Source organism: Trachemys scripta, chromosome 2 (assembly GCF_013100865.1).
Source record: "Trachemys scripta elegans isolate TJP31775 chromosome 2, CAS_Tse_1.0, whole genome shotgun sequence".
Lineage (NCBI taxonomy): Eukaryota > Metazoa > Chordata > Testudines > Emydidae > Trachemys > Trachemys scripta.
In genome coordinates this window covers 105,318,387-105,336,640 of record NC_048299.1, presented here as the reverse complement: position 1 = coordinate 105,336,640, position 18,254 = coordinate 105,318,387, and the positions used below count along the sequence as shown (strand labels likewise).

At 44.8% G+C, this 18,254-nt stretch overlaps 1 protein-coding gene across 10 annotated transcripts in view; it reads right to left on the bottom strand.

Annotated features, from left to right (window-relative positions):
* The window catches only part of FHOD3 (formin homology 2 domain containing 3), a 644,613-nt gene that overhangs the window by 191,850 nt on the left and 434,509 nt on the right, over positions 1 to 18,254 (bottom strand). The gene's annotated exons all lie outside the window — the stretch shown is intronic.

Genomic DNA, 18,254 nt, shown 5'->3' with positions numbered 1-18,254 from the left:
GATGCAATGGGCTCTTGGGAGAGCGAGGTAGATCACTGATTGGAAGATGCAATTTGAATAACACCTCTTAACCCTCTGTCGTTTACAATGTTGAGTGGTCTGCAGTCCATAGCTATCCACTTTGCAATATCATTGGTTAAACTGTTGTACTTTGTTTGGTCCATGGGCTTGTAGCAAGCCTGAAACTCTGTAAGCCTACTCTGTCGTGGCTGGCAGGAATCATTTGCTGTCAATGGGTTATCTGTAGCACAAGAACTGGAGGCGAAAGCATGTTTAGCGCACATGTGTACTGCAGACGAAATCCTTCGATGGTACTGGAACTCAGCCTTGCAATAGCTACAGATAACTGTCTTTTTATCCAGAGAATCATCCAGAAGTTTCTTAAAAATAAACTTCCCATTCAAAAGACCTAAACTTTTGCTGCTTTGCTCCATTAACTTTTTCTGATATTTAATCACTCTAGATCATGAAAACACAGTAGAACTGTGCCAGTGTCCACCAAGTAATGTAGTACAGTAAGTGAAGATGGTCAAAACAAAGCTGTGCGATTCACTCTTGTTAAAAAGTCATGTTAATTGTTTTGCATTAACTGCAATTAATTGACAACCCCTACTAGAAACGAGGTTTTTTTTTTTTAATAGCTCATCCAATCTGTCTACTGTAATTTATAAAGGGGATTCTGATTTAAATGAAAGTTGCTTGAGTAGGGACTATAGCATAAGCGACTATGTATCAGGAGAAGTCCTCATCTTTGTGACTTAATCAGCTGAGAATATTCTCCCCTCACTGTGAGAAGATTTAGAAACAATCTCTAATGCTTTAGTTTCTTATTTTTCCCCCCTCCATTAACTATATTGGATGGAGTTTTCCTATAACATTTATTTAATTAAGGTCTTATGGATCTTGTTTTCTTATCACACCTGTCCTAAACTTGGCACAAGTGAACTGATTATATTGAATCTGAGTGTACTGAGATGTCCACAGTCGAAGATGAAATATAAGACTGCTATTAACGTTGGGCTAAATACTCTAGCCTTGCACTAATAGCAGGTCACTAAACTCAACATTTTAATAGTGTTTATTATGAAGTCTTATAACAGTATTAAGCCAGAAAACTTCTAACACATGTTTCAAGGGTAGTGACAAACAGTCTTCTCTTTTCCTGACAAGCCAAATCGATATTTATTGTTCATTACTTGTGAGTGTTTAACACAATCAGATTTCGAGCTCTTCCTCCCTCTCACGCAATAGAATATAATTTTTCCCTGCTTTCTTTTTCATTTCTTATAATATTTCTATTTAATAGCATTAAACAGATTGAAATTCATTAAGCATGGGAACTGAGAGAAATGTGTTTACACTTAGCTGTCCCAGAAAACTCTATCATAAAATGGCCCTTTTGTACTCCAGCAGAGGGGAGCATTGAGTTTGTAACCTGCTAACAAGAAAACAAAAACTCCATCAATGAGCAGGGCCTCCCATCATTTATTCTCTGAGTTCAGAAAAGGCCCAACTTTGACTTTTATGGTGAAATTCTGATCCAGATGAAATCACTGGCAATTCCCATTGACTTCAGTAGTTTCATCCATAGATTTCTCAGTAACAGAGAGGAGGGTTTGTCTATGAGATAATTTCCAAAGCACACAGTGAGAGCAGTTACACACTGTCATATAAACACCCACAGACCTGACTTCTGACAAAGCCTTCTTCCCTGCAGGGTAAATTTCACCAAATAGCGCAGTCTCACATATAAAAGACACCGAAAGAAGGAGAACTTTTAAACAGACAGGATTGTGCATGGCCAGTGAAGAGGAATTGTATCAGGATGTCTATCATGGGTTAAAACTATACTATTCTCAGCCCTCCAAAGCCATGGATTTAAAGCTGGAGAAAAGGGTGATTGTAACAGCGTGGCTCACCACTTGACGACTGAAGCTAGCTAACACTGATTACAGAATGAGCCAGACCTGGGAGAGATCCTGGTGACTGACTTATAAACAGGGATTCTAGTTTTCCAAGATAAAGAAAACAAAATTCTCTGATTAACCCCCCCTCATAAAAACCCATGTTTTTCTGCAATTAAAATTAAACGCTGAACTTTAGTTTCCCTAGCCACAATGGGGAGCCCTGCTGCCTAGTGCTGACAGCCCGAGCTCCACTGCCTGGGGTGCGAGCTTTCAGCCCCGATTCGGTTAATACAGAGAGCCAAACAATGGAGGCTCGGATAAATGGGGTTCTACTGCATATGCAGGGCCGGCTCCAGCATTTTTGTCGCCCCAAGCGGCGGAAAAAAAAAAAAAAAAGCCGTGATCGGCGGCACTTCGGCGGCAGTTCTACCGCCGCTGCTTCGAATTGCTGCCGAGAGGGACTGAGGGACCTGCCGCCGAATTGCTGCCGAAGAGCCGGACGTGCCGCCCCTTTCCGTTGGCCGCCCCAAGCACCTGCTTGCTGCGCTGGTGCCTGGAGCCGGCCCTGTGCATATGTTTTTATTTTTTCACAAAGTGTAAAAACTAAACATTCTCTATAAAAATGCAAATTCCGCATTTTTCCGCAGCAAAAGGGATTTAGAAGATCCCCGCTTATAAACGGCAGTAGAAGGGTGTGAGTCCACATACAAAATGTGAAAGGCTCCTGCAGGGAAGACCTTGAGACCAAGGGCACTGTGTCAGAGAGGAGCTGCAGTGAACAGGAGGCTCTTGCTAGAGACCCAGACTGACAGACAGGCCTGAAAGTCTGAACCAGAAGGCTGAGCTCCAACCAAGGAAAGCCTGAGAGACTTTTGGGAGACTCCTGGGACTTACCTGTGGGAAGAAGGGCTGCTGATTCCCTGCCTAAAGGGAAAGAGTGAATTAACTGGGGTTTGGGCCAGTATATAAGGACTCAATAAATGGGACCCCAGTAGGGGAATGTTTTAATTATCTGTGGATGGTGAATTATTAAGGGGTACTGAAGAAGGGAGAAATTGGTAGCAGGACATGGCAGAGTGACCTTTGCCTCAGTAAGCAGCCACCCTGCTAGGGTGATACATAGTTACTCTCAGAAACACACTCCAACATACTAGGATCGAGCAAGGCTATGATACATTTTGTAAAAGGGGTGAACATAGGGATACAGATGTTCACATTCAGGTGCTTAAGTCACTTTTGAAAATGAGACTCAGGATTCTAAGAGTTACAGTTCTGAGTGGCGCAACACCTAAATACCTTTAAAAGGCTGTATGTAGTGTTATGGTAGCCGGAAGAGCTCTGGGTAAGCTAGTAACTTGCCTCTCTCAGTAACAGAAGTTGATCCAATAAAAAATATTATCTCACCTACCTTCTCTCTTTAAAAAATTGGGCCTCTGTCACTTTCCCAAGATCACTCAAGCAGTCCATGGAAGAACAGGTTTCCCCAAGTCCCAGGTTAGCACCCTAATCACCAGAATGTCTGTCTAGTGACCCCTTGTTTTAAGAAAGCAGTGAAGGGACTAATGAAAATCAGATGCTTATAGGTGGCCTTCTAATAATGTGGTGCAAAACTCAACTCATTAAATAAGGGGTATCTGGGGATGATTTGTATTGTTTAATTATCATTTAAAATTATTAATCAATTTTATATTTTGGGCCCAGACAAGGTCTCTTGAGCTATGTACTGCACAAATGTTTAAGCAGAGTCTCTTCCCTGAAAAGCTTGCAACTTAAGATCCACGGAAATCTTGCTGTAGGCCATAACTTTTTACTTTCTTTAGAACTTTAGGCTCAGTCACACAGGTCATTGCTGACTGGATCCATATGGAGGTATCTGGGAGCGAAGTCACATACAGCTTCCAATAGACAAAAAACAGTGTGAGATGTTGACCTTTAAAAACTATCCATCTGTAATTCCACTATCTCCTCCATAAAGCAGAGGGCCATTTTGTGATCTCAGCATGTTAACTGTTGGTCATGGCTATCTGTGGCGGTCTACTAAGTCCATTTATTCTTCCATTCAGCTTGTATCTCATATGCTTAGGGCCAATGTGATTATTTCAGCCTAATAAGGTTTCTGTATGTGGATTTACTGAAGCACAGTCTGACTTTTTGAGTATTCTCTGCAGCTGTCAACCTACTGTGTGGATACCAGACCATTAGATGGCTGCTGGGCATAATCCAGCAAACAAGACCTGGAAGAAGAGGTGATTATATATATTTTTTTCCGTTTAAATTGTAGTTTATGGCCTCATATAATTTTGGCAATGGGAGGATGTTTTTAATTCAGTTATAAAATTGCCCATTTTCTGGGTTCATTTGGCTCCAAATGGAGTAAAAACAGACAAAATAATTAATAAATATTGGGGAAATAGGTATGTGTGAAACCACATGACCAAACTGGTTGGTGACATCAATCACTTTAGTGGATAATGGATTTAGATGCTGTTAACTGTTTTCATCTCTTTGTCAATGAGATTTGTTGGCAAGGGATGAGGCTCTGGGTGTGATGCGCACTTCAGAATAAAATGATACTGAAAGCACTTGGCTTGATGATTTGTACTAAAGCAGGACTTTTATGTAGAATGGTCAATTTTCCCCAAAATGAATTTTTTGGAGGGAAAGAAACTATTCACAAATTTGGATCAAATTTGTGGCAACCAGAAAAAAATGGATTTTTTAAAAAAGTCAAAATGGTTGATTTCAGCCATTTTGAAATGAATCATTTCTACTTGTTTTGAAAGGAATGCTTACTTACTGTAACTGTGGTTCTTCAAGATGTGATGCACACATGTATTTCACTTGAGTGTGTATGCACCCAGCATACTGGAGCCAGAGATTTCTGCCTAGCAGTACCCGTAAAGCGGCAGCGCTCGTACCTCGTGGCCATAGCCCCTTCCCCTGGCTATATGAGGCGGCATCATCCCAACCCCCCGCAGTTCCTTTTCATCCAACACCCGGACTCCAATGCAAAGGGGATGGACGGGGTTGTGGGCTACACCACACTTACAATAAGTAACGTTTCTCCTTTCTTCTTCAATTAGATGCAGCCATGTATTTCACATAGGTGACTCGCAAGCAGTACCGCCAGGGGATAGGGCACACAGTCTATTTAAACAAGGACTGAAGGACTGCCTTCCCAAAGTTTGCAAGTGCTCTGGATGTCACAATAATGGCATAATGGTTCGTAAACATACGTATCGACGACCATGTGGCAGCCCTGCAAATATCTAATATTGAGATGTCACTTAAGCTATTGACGTAGCTTGTGCGCTCATAGAATGAGCTCGCACCCATAGAGATGGCATAGCTGAAGTCATTTTGTATGCAGTCTTAATTCAGGAAGTTATCCATGTACAGATTGTCTATGAGGAAACTGCGTGTCCTTTCATACAGTCTGCACATGACACATATAGATGAAATAAAGCCCGAAAAGGTTTAGTCTTGTCCAGATAAAAGACCAGACATCGTCTGATATCCAATATGTGAAGACACTGCCTTCTCTGGAGATGAATGTGTCAAAAACCACAGGGAAATGTATCGCCTGGTTTAAATTAAACTGAAGGACCACTTCAGGCACAAATTTTGGGTGCAGCCATAACATCACTTTGTCTTTGGAGAACTGCATGTAAGGAGGCTCTGCCATCAAAGCCTGCAACTCACACACTCTCTTTGCAGATGTTATTGCAGATTTTTGACATAAGAGAGGGAAAAGGATAGGAGGCCAGGAAAAGGATAGGATACCAAAGGAGATCCCATCAGAACCATTAAGGCTATATTAAGGTCCCACAAGGGAACTGGTTCCTGCACCAGCGGATGGAAACAAAGGATTGGAAACACCAATCTTCCATGAGTGGGTGGATGAAAGGCTGAGATCGTTGTTAGATGCATGAGCTAATTGTAAGGCCCAATGACTGCAGATGCAGCAAATACTTCAAGATATCATGGATACTAGTCAGCACTGGCTGAACTCCGTGGGCCAATGACCACATTGAAAAATGATTCCACTTTGCCGAATAGGCCATCCCGGTTGAGGGTTTTCTAATTCTCAGTAGGGCTACTGAACAGCTGCTGAACATTGCTCTTCCTCCTCATTCAACCATGGAGCAGTCACGCCACGAGATGCAGAGTGTGACCATGTTCTGCCTGACCAGGTCGGGATAGAAAGGAAGGAATATGGGAGGCTGAACTGACAGCACGAGAAAATTGGAAAACCAGGACTGTCTTGGCCATAGCGAAAAAATCTGTTTCAGTTCAAACCAAACTGCTTTCCCCCACCCCAGATTTTGTGGTTCAGCCCCTGCCCCAAAAAATAAATTATTGGCTCAGCTCTAATTTGTACACCTTTGGGGAGGACAAGGATGAAACAAGAGCATGAAACTGCCACACAATTCCTTATTTAGTGTAACGCCCAAGGAGATTACACAGATTCCTGGATCTCTGTCTGCTGGCAGCTCAGGGAGGAGGAGCCAAGGCAAATTCAGAGTCTACCCGGCAACCAATAGGGAGTGAGATGCCCCTCCCAGGGAGTTCATGAGAGGGGAGAAGCCATTTTAGAGAGGCTGGAGCCAGCCAGGGCAAGGGCAGGACTGGTTGTGCGGGGAGCTGGTGAGTCCCAGGCCTGCAAGCAGGGTTGCCCCTGTGAACTGGCCTCTAGGGACCTGACAGCCGATCACTCACCTGGGTTTTCTTTCCCCACGGATGAGCCCCAATTGGTAGCGTTTGCTGAGAAATTTCCCCAGCCAGGCTGGGTTCACCTCCAGCTCCCTAGGTGAGACTAGTCACCACATGGTCAGCTCTGCTAGCCCAGGGAAGCTGCCTGCTGAGTGTGTGACTGGAGGCTGGGCTAGGAGGCTACAGTTTGGATGTGAGGGTAGTTGTATAATCTACACCTTGCGCCCTGCACCCCTTTGTGGTGAGGAGAAATCCTGGGACCAATGCAGCCTGATTCCTGCTTGAGGAGGATCCCTGACAGCAGACAGCAGCCCCTCTGCAGTGACTGAAGAGTCCAGCATCATCTTCAAACCTGAAGATCATTCATGGAGTTCGTGAGTGCACTGTCTTTTAGTTAAGTCAGTCAGGGAATTTGTTTTGGGGACCCCCTATTCCCTGAACTGTGTCCTCAAGCCAGGGAGTAAGGGTTTGAGGATTTTATAACCTGCTGCTTATTATACCTGTGGAGGGATTCACCACCTCCTCCCACTTGTGGGTCTTTTGGGCTGTACTGAACCCAGTCAGCCACACTGCCAAACCACTGCAGAGAATTGTATAGGTTATCAAGGGCCCCAGCAAAGTACGCGTACCAACAGGACACTAATTTTACACTGGTTACATCAAGTCACAGGTATTTTCAGTGTGGGCACTGGTGACCCTAAAAATAGTGTTTCACCCTGTTATGTTGTATTTGTTGCCTGTTTAATATAATTATTGTGTTGAATATATTTTTATGTGTTGTGTTATTTCTTGGAAGTCTCCAACTATCTGGCAAGTAAGTGGGGATTACTCTGTAATTAGAATTTTCCACCCAAGCTGCCCTGGTGACCCTGCCAGGAAGGAGCGAGGGGGGTGGAGGCACCACCAAATAATTTAATGGAAAAAAAAAGAAAAAAGATTCACCCTGCTCAGTGGGTGGCGGGATCCAAAAGAACTCAGACCTGTCCATCAAAACCTGTAAGCGGATTGCTATTAAAGGAGGTAACCAGGTGGAGAGGGGTGCTACATTAGTTTCCACTGTGTCTACACAGTTCTGAAATTATCAAGGATACTACATTCATAGTGAGGTACTATAACCATTTTAAAGTTACATTATGCATGGTGTCTCAGGTGAAAACAGAACAGTAGTTTCAGACTATGGACTTTAAAGAGCCACTCGTTTATTATTAAATATCACCATCTAGTAAGTAGGATTTTTACGTTTCTTAGTCAGTGGGCTTTAAAAGGCTTTTGCAGGTTTCAAGGCATTTCTTTTCAGCTATTTAAACTGGTATCTGCAATATGAGAAAAATGTAAATATTTTGATCTCCTAACCTTGCTAAATGGGAAGAAAGAGCATCAAACATATAACTCTATAGCATTATTTTTTCAAACCAGAGCAATAGATGATATTAAAGATGCTAAATATTGATTTAAAATACCCATAAACCAAATCTTTAATGTTCATATGAATCAGCAACACATTATGGTTACTGATGTGTAGCTCATAATGCCAGTGTGTAGCTCACTAATTTGGTCAGGGTAACTCTAAAAATATTGTCTTAGGTATGAGCCCTGGCTGAAATGACTAAGGCTCCTAATTTCATAGGGTGAGATTCTATGAGGTGCAACACAAAACTTGCAGTCTGAGTGGAGGCGAGAAAAGACAAGCTTATTACAAGCATCACATGATCTTTTCTCCTCTCTACCCAACTCAAGGGGGTGTAATTATCTTTTTCCCTATAGGTACCAAGTTGTACCTTTGCCTTAATTTCACTAAAAAATTGCCATGTTCGTAGTACCCTTTTTACCCTCCCATGAACACCACAACCCTGGGTTCCAATCTGTGTACTTGAGCACAGCGATGCTCTGAGAGTGTCTTGATAATTCTGGTGCTTATATTACCTTTTCCTGTATTTCCTATATTACAGTGATTAGAAATTTGCTAAAGTAAACAGCCGAGTAATATATCACAGAATTATAGAGGCAATAATTAAATTATTACTCATAACGCCTAACTGTTTTTTCAGTCCATCGATGCTTCGCAGATCATACAGAGTAGGTATTTACACCTTGACACAATAAATGCATGGTCCATCCCAAACCACTCAACAGACTGCAGTGTCACACAAATGACTTTTCCACACCAAGGGTTAGTAGCAGATAAATAAAGAGAAGGAGGATGCCAGGGTGGGACCTGGATTCTTATCTGAAATGATACAAAGGAAAGAGACACTGAAGTAGAATGAAGAATGAAATTCAGTCTATTTGGAACACTGGTCTCAGGGCAGAGGTCAGAAACAATGATCCAGAAGCCTAGCAGAACAGAAATCCCAACTCCAGTGCCTCCCACTCACACAAAAGTATATATAGATTCCACAAAGATGCTTGCTGAACAAATAAAAAAACATTCCAACAGCCAGCTAAAACCAACACTACATTAGATCATCTAACGAACAGAGGAAACAACACAAAAGAGAGAAAATGGTCTTCTATACTCTGATGAGAATTTAGTCCATCAAAGCCCTGGGTAGGGTATTTTTAGGAAGTCGTGCAAGGCATGTTTGTTAACCCTGGATTTCAATTTTTCATAAATCAGGCCCATGGGCAGGGGTATTTTCCCAATCCAGGAGTGAAAGGGGTTGAGGTAGGGACTGCATTGGTTGTTGGCAATCATTTTAATCTATGTATTGCATCCAGACACCGCATGATGGGTGCAATACACAAAGTTCTGTGTTCTATTCCCAACCCCCTGAATCATTAACTTCCAATGAAAACTGTGTTTAAATAATTTAAGCTGTTTCTAAGATATACTGGCCTTCTTACACTTTGTAATAAAGGAGGATGGATTGTTTCCTGTAGGATTTTAAATAGCAAGCCAAATTACTATAAAAATCTGTAGGACACATGCAACTTTGATTTAACAGGACGTGGTGCAGTAAGAACAATCATGAGCTGAAACAGACTGCAAAGGTACAATTGTGGCATCTTATGAGACAACAGCATCATCACAGTGTGATCATTTGGGGTTGTGATTAATTCCATATTTTTCCTGCTTTTCTTAAGGTATTTACAATTTTACATTGCAAATACCACTGTGTGTGAAAAAAACGTGTCAGCCCTTTAGGGTTATAAATACATCCGCTGACCCAAGGAAGCGATGTTTCACTAACTGCAAACCAGGTTTTGAGATTGAGCCTGGATTCTTAAATTCTAAAACTGAAGGCTGTGATGTCAATGTTTTTCTCAAGGATGCTGGAGGGGATTGAGAGGGGGAAGTGATGTTCACAAAGTACTTTGTTCTTTTCACATCACTTGCCAGCCAATCCACAGAGAGGAAATGATGTTAGCATCTTCTGGCTAAAGATAAAATGCAGCCATCACTGTAAAAGGGGAAAGCAAGGAAGGGAAGAAACATTAACATTTTCCCTCTAAGCGTCTATTACACTGTACAGTGAGTTTGGCAGTTCCTTCCTGTTTTATCTCTTTGCATTAAGACAATCGGAATAATGTATTACAAAGCTAGACAAACATACTGCATAACAGAGATTGCAAGATTAAAATTCCAATGAAGGGCCTCATTCCAATTGTTAACCATTCCCCTAGAAAAACCTAAAACTTTACAGGGGAAGTTGACAAAAGGTTCACTAACTAGTGTTCAAAATAATATTCACTTTGTGCAGCTTTTAGCAAGTTAGGCATCTTACTTTTTTTTAATTTTTAAATGAATTCCTAACAGCCAGTGTAAATTCAGAGTGTTCACTGGACACAACATAGTTACTCCAGAATTACACCAAAATAACTGAGGGATGAATTTAGCTCACTGAATTTTAGTCACTTGAGGCCTGAGCCAATGCACACTGAAATCATTGAGAGTCCTTCCAGTGAGTCAGGTCTTCAGCATATTGCCATGCTACAAAAGAAATGGAGGGCTTGTCTTCACTCCCTGCCCAGATCGGCGGGTAGAAATCGATCTCTCGGGGATCAATTTATCACGTCTTGTCGGGACGCGATAATCGATCCCCGAATCGACGCGCGTACTCCACCAGCCCAGGTAGGAGTAAGCGCCGTCGACGGGGGAGCCGTGGCGGTCGATTTGCCGCCGTCCTCACAGCGGGGTAAGTTGGATCAGATACGTCGAATTCAGCTACGCTATTCCCGTAGCTGAATTTGCGTATCTGAAATCGATTCCCCCCCCCCCCCCCGTAGTGGAGACGTAGCCTGAGATTCAAGCTGCCCCTTGGGATATTACACCTCAGACCAGCAGATGGCAGGAGTACAGAAAAGTCGAAACTCTCTTCTTCATTGGGGAGTTTCATACTACAGTAGAACCTCAGAGTTACAAACACCAGAATTATGAACTGACCATATTTGGAACTGGAAGTAGGCAATCAGGCAGTAGCAGAGACAAAAAAAATACAGTACAGTACTGTATTAAATGTAAACTACTAAAAAAATTAAGGGAAAGTTTAAAAATAAAGATTTGACAACATAAGGAAACTGTTTCTGTGCTTGTTTCATTTAAATTAAGACAGTTAAAAGCAGCATTTTTCCTCTGCATCGTAAAGTTTCAAAGCTGTATTAAGCCAATGTTCATTTGTAAACTTTTGAAAGAATAACTCTAATCTTTTGTTTAGAATTACAAACTTTTCAGAATTATGAACAACCTCCATTCCCAAGGTGTTCATAACTCTGAGGTTCTGCTGTACTTTATTCTCACCACCTTCTCGATCCATGTAGCAGCCCCCAGAAGGGTTGCAATTATGTTTGGCTGCAAGGTTGTTGCTGTAATAAAGCCACTACTTATGCAAAGATGGAGAGAAGGCAAAGTATTGGCCCTAAATAAACAATAGGTAACTCTCTCTTACTCAGATGGGCCTAGAAGTTGTACTGAACATTGTAGCTCTCCCTCAGGCAAAACTCCCTCTGACATGTAAGGAAGTTTTGCTTGAGTTAGTACTGCAGTATTAGACTCTTGGGTGAGTGGGGGAGAGCTTCCCATCAACGTTGGTGCAAAGTGGAGTGGAATGAGAACAAGTTAGATGTTGCAGTGGTACAAGTGGGAGACTGCATCTCTGAAATAGGTGGAAAATAAATTATGTCCAGGGAATGTAAAGCCAAAGCATATCTGGTACATGGTGCACTCTTATTTTTGTAAAAATCTAAATTATGCCATTAAAAAAAAGTTTGAATATTTTTAAATCCAAAGGTCCAACTTCAATATGAGCTTCTTCAATAGGAAGAGAAGCACAAAATTAAGTATTATGGACCATTCTATTTTATTATAAAATGACTGTAGCATCAACAAGTTCTATTGACAGTAGTCCAATTTACGTCCCCAGTTCATTATCCTCATTTCATTTATTCTAATTATCCACTTATTTATTTGAGACAAAAGGGAGGGGGGAAGATATAACCATCAGAACCAAAATGTTCCATGATAACTACCACACACCTAGAAAGACAAAACACAATACAAAATTGTTATATCAGAATTAGTTCTGATTATTATACTGCCTGTCTATTATCTGTTAAACACATAAGTCTAAGGCCTGGTCTACACTAGGCGTTTATGTCGAAGTTAGCGCCGTTACATCGAATTAACCCTGCACCCGTCCACACCGCGAAGGTATTTAGTTCGACATAGAGGTCTCTTTAATTCGACTTCTGTACTCCTCCCCGACGAGGGGAGTAGCGCTAAATTCGACATGGCCATGTCGAATTAGGCTAGGTGTGGATGGAAATCGACGTTAATAGCTCCGGGAGCTATCCCACAGTGCACCACTCTGTTGACGCTCTGGACAGCAGTACGAGCTCGGATGCTCTGACCAGCCACACAGGAAAAGCCCCGGGAAAATTTGAATTTGAATTCCTTTTCCTGTCTGGCCAGTTTGAATCTCATTTCCTGTCTGGACATCGTGGCGAGCTCAGCAGCACTGGCAACGATGCAGAGCTCTCCAGCACTGATGGCAGTGCAAGCTCAGAATAGAAAGAGGGCCCCAGCATGGACTGATCGGGAAGTCTTGGATCTCATCGCTGTGTGGGGCGATGAGTCCGTGCTTTCCGAGCTGCGATCCAAAAGACGGAATGCAAAGATCTATGAGAAGATCTCTAAAGACATGGCAGAGAGAGGATACAGCCGGGATGTAACGCAGTGCCGCGTGAAAATCAAGGAGCTGAGGCAAGGCTACCAGAAGACCAAAGAGGCAAACGGACGCTCCGGATCCCATCCCCAGACATCCCGTTTCTACGAGGCACTGCATTCCATCCTCGGTGCGGCCGCCACCACTACCCCACCACTGACTGTGGACTCTGAGGATGGGATAGTGTCCACGGCCGGATCCTCGGACATGTTAGCGGACGGGGAAGATGAGGAAGGAGATGAGGAGGACGAGGCAGTCGACAGCGCTCACAACGCTGATTTCCCCGACAGCCAGGATCTCTTCATCACCCTTACAGAGATCCCCTACCAACCCTCCCCAGCCGTTACCCCGGACACAGAATCTGGTGAAGGATCATCCAGTAAGTGTTGTAAACATCTAAACATTTATTTGTAACAGAACATGATTATTAACAATGTAAAAAATGGGTTTCTCATGATTACTTTGAATAACTTAACGGTTCAGTCATGGGCAGTGCAAGTATTTCAAAAAAATCTAGCAATGTCCGGTTTTGCATGATTGTCCTGCCCAAGCCGCTCTACTGTGTAGTCCCTGCTACTGCAGCTACAGTAAGATGCGGTCTATATGTCCGGGGATGGAGCAGAAATCCTCCTGGGACATCTCAAGGAAGCTCTCCTGCAGGTAATTTGAAATCCGCTGCATTAGGTTCTTGGGGAGAGCGGCCTTATTAGGTCCTCCGTAGTAGGACACGTTGCCGCGCCACGAGACTAGCAAGTACTCCGGAATCATTGCTTGGCACAGCATGGCGGCATACGGCCCTGGTCTTTGGAGGCTTTCCCGGAGCATTCTCTGTCTGTCGCTCTCAGAGATCCTCATGAGGGTGATGTCGCTCATGAAGACCTGCTTTGAATGAGGTAGGGGAATGTTATTAGTGTTGGCTGGTTTGCAGCCACGCGGTGGAGGCGGGAAAGGGTCAGCCGAAAGGGATCGTTCCCGGGGACAGCCGCGAGGGTGTGGGACAGGAGCAAACTTCCTGCTTGCCGGATTGCTGGCAGCAGGGACCGACATTGATTTCAATGTGAAATGAGGCCATTGCTAATATTAAAGTTTTAAGCTGCCACGAATCTACGGCTTACCATGTCTGCCTGCAACAGAAATTCCGTTGTCCTGACAGGGTTCTCAAAAGTGCTCTGCAAAACCACAGACAGTGAATGCGAAGGCCGAGAATTCGACCTTGTGCTGAGTGCGCATGTGATAGGTGCTGTGCATGGTCCTGTTCACAGAGAAAGACTATGTTCTTTGTTCACAACTACATTTATCTTTCTGAGGAATTCACTCCCTTTTTCCCATTCCCACAGCCCCATCTGCGACTGTCTCACAACCTAGCCTGTCATCACACTCCCAGAGGCTAGGGAGGATTAGGCATAAGAAGAAGAGGACACGGGAGGACATGTTCTCCGAGCTTATAGCCTGCTCCAGAGCACAGGCAGCACAGCAGACCCAGTGGCGGGAGAACTTGTCCCAAATGCACCAAGCCAACATGGATCGGGAGGAGAGGTGGCGTCAGGAAGACCAGCAGGCGACTCAAACCCTGCTTGGACTACTGAGGGAGCAAACGGACACGCTCCGGCGCCTTGTGGATGTTCTGCAGGAACGGAGGCAGGAGGACAGAGCCCCGCTGCAGTCCATCTCTAACCGCCCTCCCCCGCCACCAAGTCCCATACTCCCTTCACCCAAAGTGCACAGAAGGAGAGGCGGCAGAGTCCCTGCTAACTCTCACTGCACCCCTGCAGAGAGCTCGAGCAGCAGAAGGCTCTCAGTCCCCAAAGTTTGACAAGTTCTTTCCTTCCCGCCTGACACAAGCCCCCGTCCAAGTTTCACTTCCCAGTCCCCTGTGTAGTTGTTAATAAAAAATATGTTTCTGTTAACTACTGTTTCCATCATGTTCTTTTGGAGGAGGGGGGGAAAGGGGGTTGGTAATTGGACAGGACAGTCACCTTTGGCAGGGTACATAGTCGGGGGCAGGCACAGCAGCAGGGCACATACATAGTGCAGTGATGCAGTGACTACTTACCCTGGTTAGTCTGGGAGGTTCTTTTCATGTTATGTGGTGGGAGGTGGGTTGCTCTGTGACTTTGTGGCACGGGAGGGCAGTTAGAGATCTGAAGCGGCGGTCCTTAGGCAGGATCACAGAGCCACACAGCAGGGGATCTGTAAGCGTCCCCCCCCGCCACAAAGTCACATAGTACCCCCATACACACAGTCCCTATCAGGAGGGGTGACAGGCTCCGTTGAAAGAACCATCCCACCGCACCGGAGCCTGTCAGTCCTTCAGTTTAGAAGCTGCATTCGCGCGACTACACTACACCCGCTCCGCACCACAGTCTGCGTCCCAGTTTTAAAAAATTCCCGCGAAAACAGTATTACAGAAAACGGTGTGCTTTAACAAAGTAGAACTATTTTTATTTTGAAACGTGTGTTGGAAGTGGGGTGAAGGCTTCTCTGTACACAAAATTAGAAAGTCACAGGTTACCCTGCTCACTCAGGAACTTTGCTTTCAAAGCCTCCCGGATGCACAGCGCTTCCCGCTGGTCTCTTCTAATCGCCCGGCTGTCTGGCTGTGAGTAATCAGCAGCCAGGCTAATTTCCTCAACCTCCCACCCCGCCATAAAGGTCTCCCCCTTGCTCTCACAGAGATTGTGGAGCACACAGCAAGCTGCTATAACAATGGGGATATTGGTTTCGCTGAGATCACAGCGAGTCATCAAGCTTCTCCATCTCCCCTTGAGACGTCCAAAAGCACACTCCACCACCATTCTGCACTTGCTCAGCCGGTAGTTGAAGAGTTCTTTTTCAGTGTCCAGGGCACCTGTATAGGGCTTCATGAGCCAGGGCATTAGCGGGTAGGCTGGGTCCCCGAGGATGACTATAGGCATCTGCACATCCCCAACAGTTATTTTGTGGTCCGGGAAGTAAATACCTTGCTGCAGCCGTCTAAACAGACCAGAGTTCCTGAAAACACGAGCGTCATGAACCTTGCCCGGCCATCCCACGTAGATGTTGGTAAAACGTCCCCTGTGGTCCACCAGTGCTTGCAGCACCATGGAAAAGTAGCCCTTTCTGTTAATGTACTGGCTGGCCTGGTGGTCCGGTGCCAGGATAGGGATGTGAGTTCCATCTATGGCCCCACCGCAGTTTGGGAATCCCATCGCTGCGAAGCCATCTATGATCGCCTCCACGTTTCCCAGGGTCACTACCTTTGGCAGCAGTACATCAACGATTGCCTTGGCTACTTGCATCACAACAACCCCCACGGTAGATTTGCCCACCCCAAACTGGCTCGCGACTGACCGGTAGCTGTCAGGCGTTGCAAGCTTCCAGAGGGCTATGGCCACTCGCTTATGGACAGTCAGGGCTGGTCGCATCCGGGTGTCATTGCGCTTCAGGGCAGGGGACAGCAACTCACAAAGTTCAAGGAAAGTTCCCTTCCGCATGCGGAAGTTTCGCAGCCACTGTGATTCATCCCAGACCTGCAGCACTATGCGGTCCCACCACTCAGTGCTTGTTTCCCGTGCCCAGAATCGCCGTTCCACGGCATCAACATGACCCATTGCCACCGTGATGTCCTCGGCGCTGGGTCCCCTGCTTTCTGAGAGGTCTGTGCTACTCTCACACTTCAGGCCATCACCGCGTTGACGTAGCCTCCTCGCCTGACTTTTCTGCATCTGCCTCAGGGCAACCTGTATGATAAGCTGCGAGGCGTTGAGAGCGGCCACAACTGCAGCGATGGTTGCAGCGGGCTCCATGCTCACAGTGCTGTGGCGTCCGCGCTGTCAATGACTTGAAAAGTGCGCGAAATGATTTCCCGCCGGCGCTTTCAGGGAGGGAGGGAGGGCGGGAGTGAGTGATGGATGGATGACGACAGTTACCCAAAAGCACCCTCGACACATTTTTTTACCCAGAAGGCATTGGTGGCTCGACCCAGAATTCCAATGGGCAGCGGGGACTGCGGGAACTGTGGGATAGCTGCCCACAGTGCACCGCTTCCAATGTCGACGCTTTCCCCGTTAGTGTGGACTCACAAAGTCGAATTACTGTCCTTAGTGTGGACACACACGTTCGACTTTGCAATATCGATTCCAAATATTCGATTTAAGTAAAATCGAACTACTCTCGTAGTGTAGACAAGGCCTAAGAGCTAGTAATAAAAGAAGCAAAGAATTAAATTATTTTGCAGCAAGCAAAAACACAAAGGCTATTATCTGTTAGACGAAGGAAGAGAGGCACTCTGAAATACTTCAAGTCAAAGGACAAATTGCTGCAAATATTTGCTTTCATGTGCAACTATCTCTGAGTCTAATAATGTCATGGCATCAGGGTCAAAACTATATTATTATTTGTATGCAGTAGCACTGAGAGGCCCCAGCTTTACTGTGCACTCTGTAAAAATAAGGAGAAGCTGGACCCTGCTCCAAAGAGTTTACAGTATAAGCAGAGGACAAGAGACAACAGATGGATACAACAGACAGAACGAAATGATTCTTGTCAGCATGATAAGCAGCGGTCACAACCCACGGGCCACCTAACCTCTGTCAGGATTTTGTAAGCATGACGGTGGAGGAGAATTTTATATATTTGAACCCAATCCTTGATGCACAGAATTTTGCTGCATATGTGGTTGAAGATTCAGCGCTTACTATTAATCTATGACTATTACTAATTATATAACACCAAAAGTGTGCTAGCTGCTTTATAGGAATGTAAGATGCCTGCTCTGAAGAGCTTACCATCTAAATAATTTACCCTAGAAGGGCATTTTCCTCCTTTAATTAATGATAGAAGGGGGAAAACAATCGCCTTCTACCTTCACAAAGAACAGTAGCCTTGGCACGTATGGCAGATATGGCTGTGGGACCTGAATTCCAAAGTTGATTCTTGAAAATCCCATTCTGATTGCCAAAGCATTGTTAGACCATACCCTGGATCACTTTCACAGCTTGTATCTTGTATTATAATGAGACATGAAACATACTCTGTCTTTGTGCCAGCTCCAGGGCTAGCTCCAGGCACCAGCGATGGAAGCAGGTGCCGGGGGTGGCCTATAGAAAGGGGCGGCACTCCATCCGTTATTGGGGCAGCACGTCCGGGTCTTCAGCGGCACTTTGGCGGCAGCTCAAGCGCTCCGTTTTAGTCTTTGGGGGAAATTTGACGGTGAGTCCTTCATCCCATCTCTTCCTCTTCGGCGGCACTTCGGCAGCAGCTCAGTCGTTTTTTTTCTTCACTGCTTGGGGCGGCAAAAAAGCTGGAGCCGGCCCTGGCCAGTGCAGTACTCTGCCCTTCAAAGAGCAGAATGCATATAGGAGACATTCTAAGTAATATATGAGAGGAAGCTCATGGTATAAAAAAAGTGGAAATAAAACTAGCAGAGAATGCTGGACTGCCCAAAGCAAATAATTTACGCACACTATACCAGATTCTGAGCTGGTGTAAATCG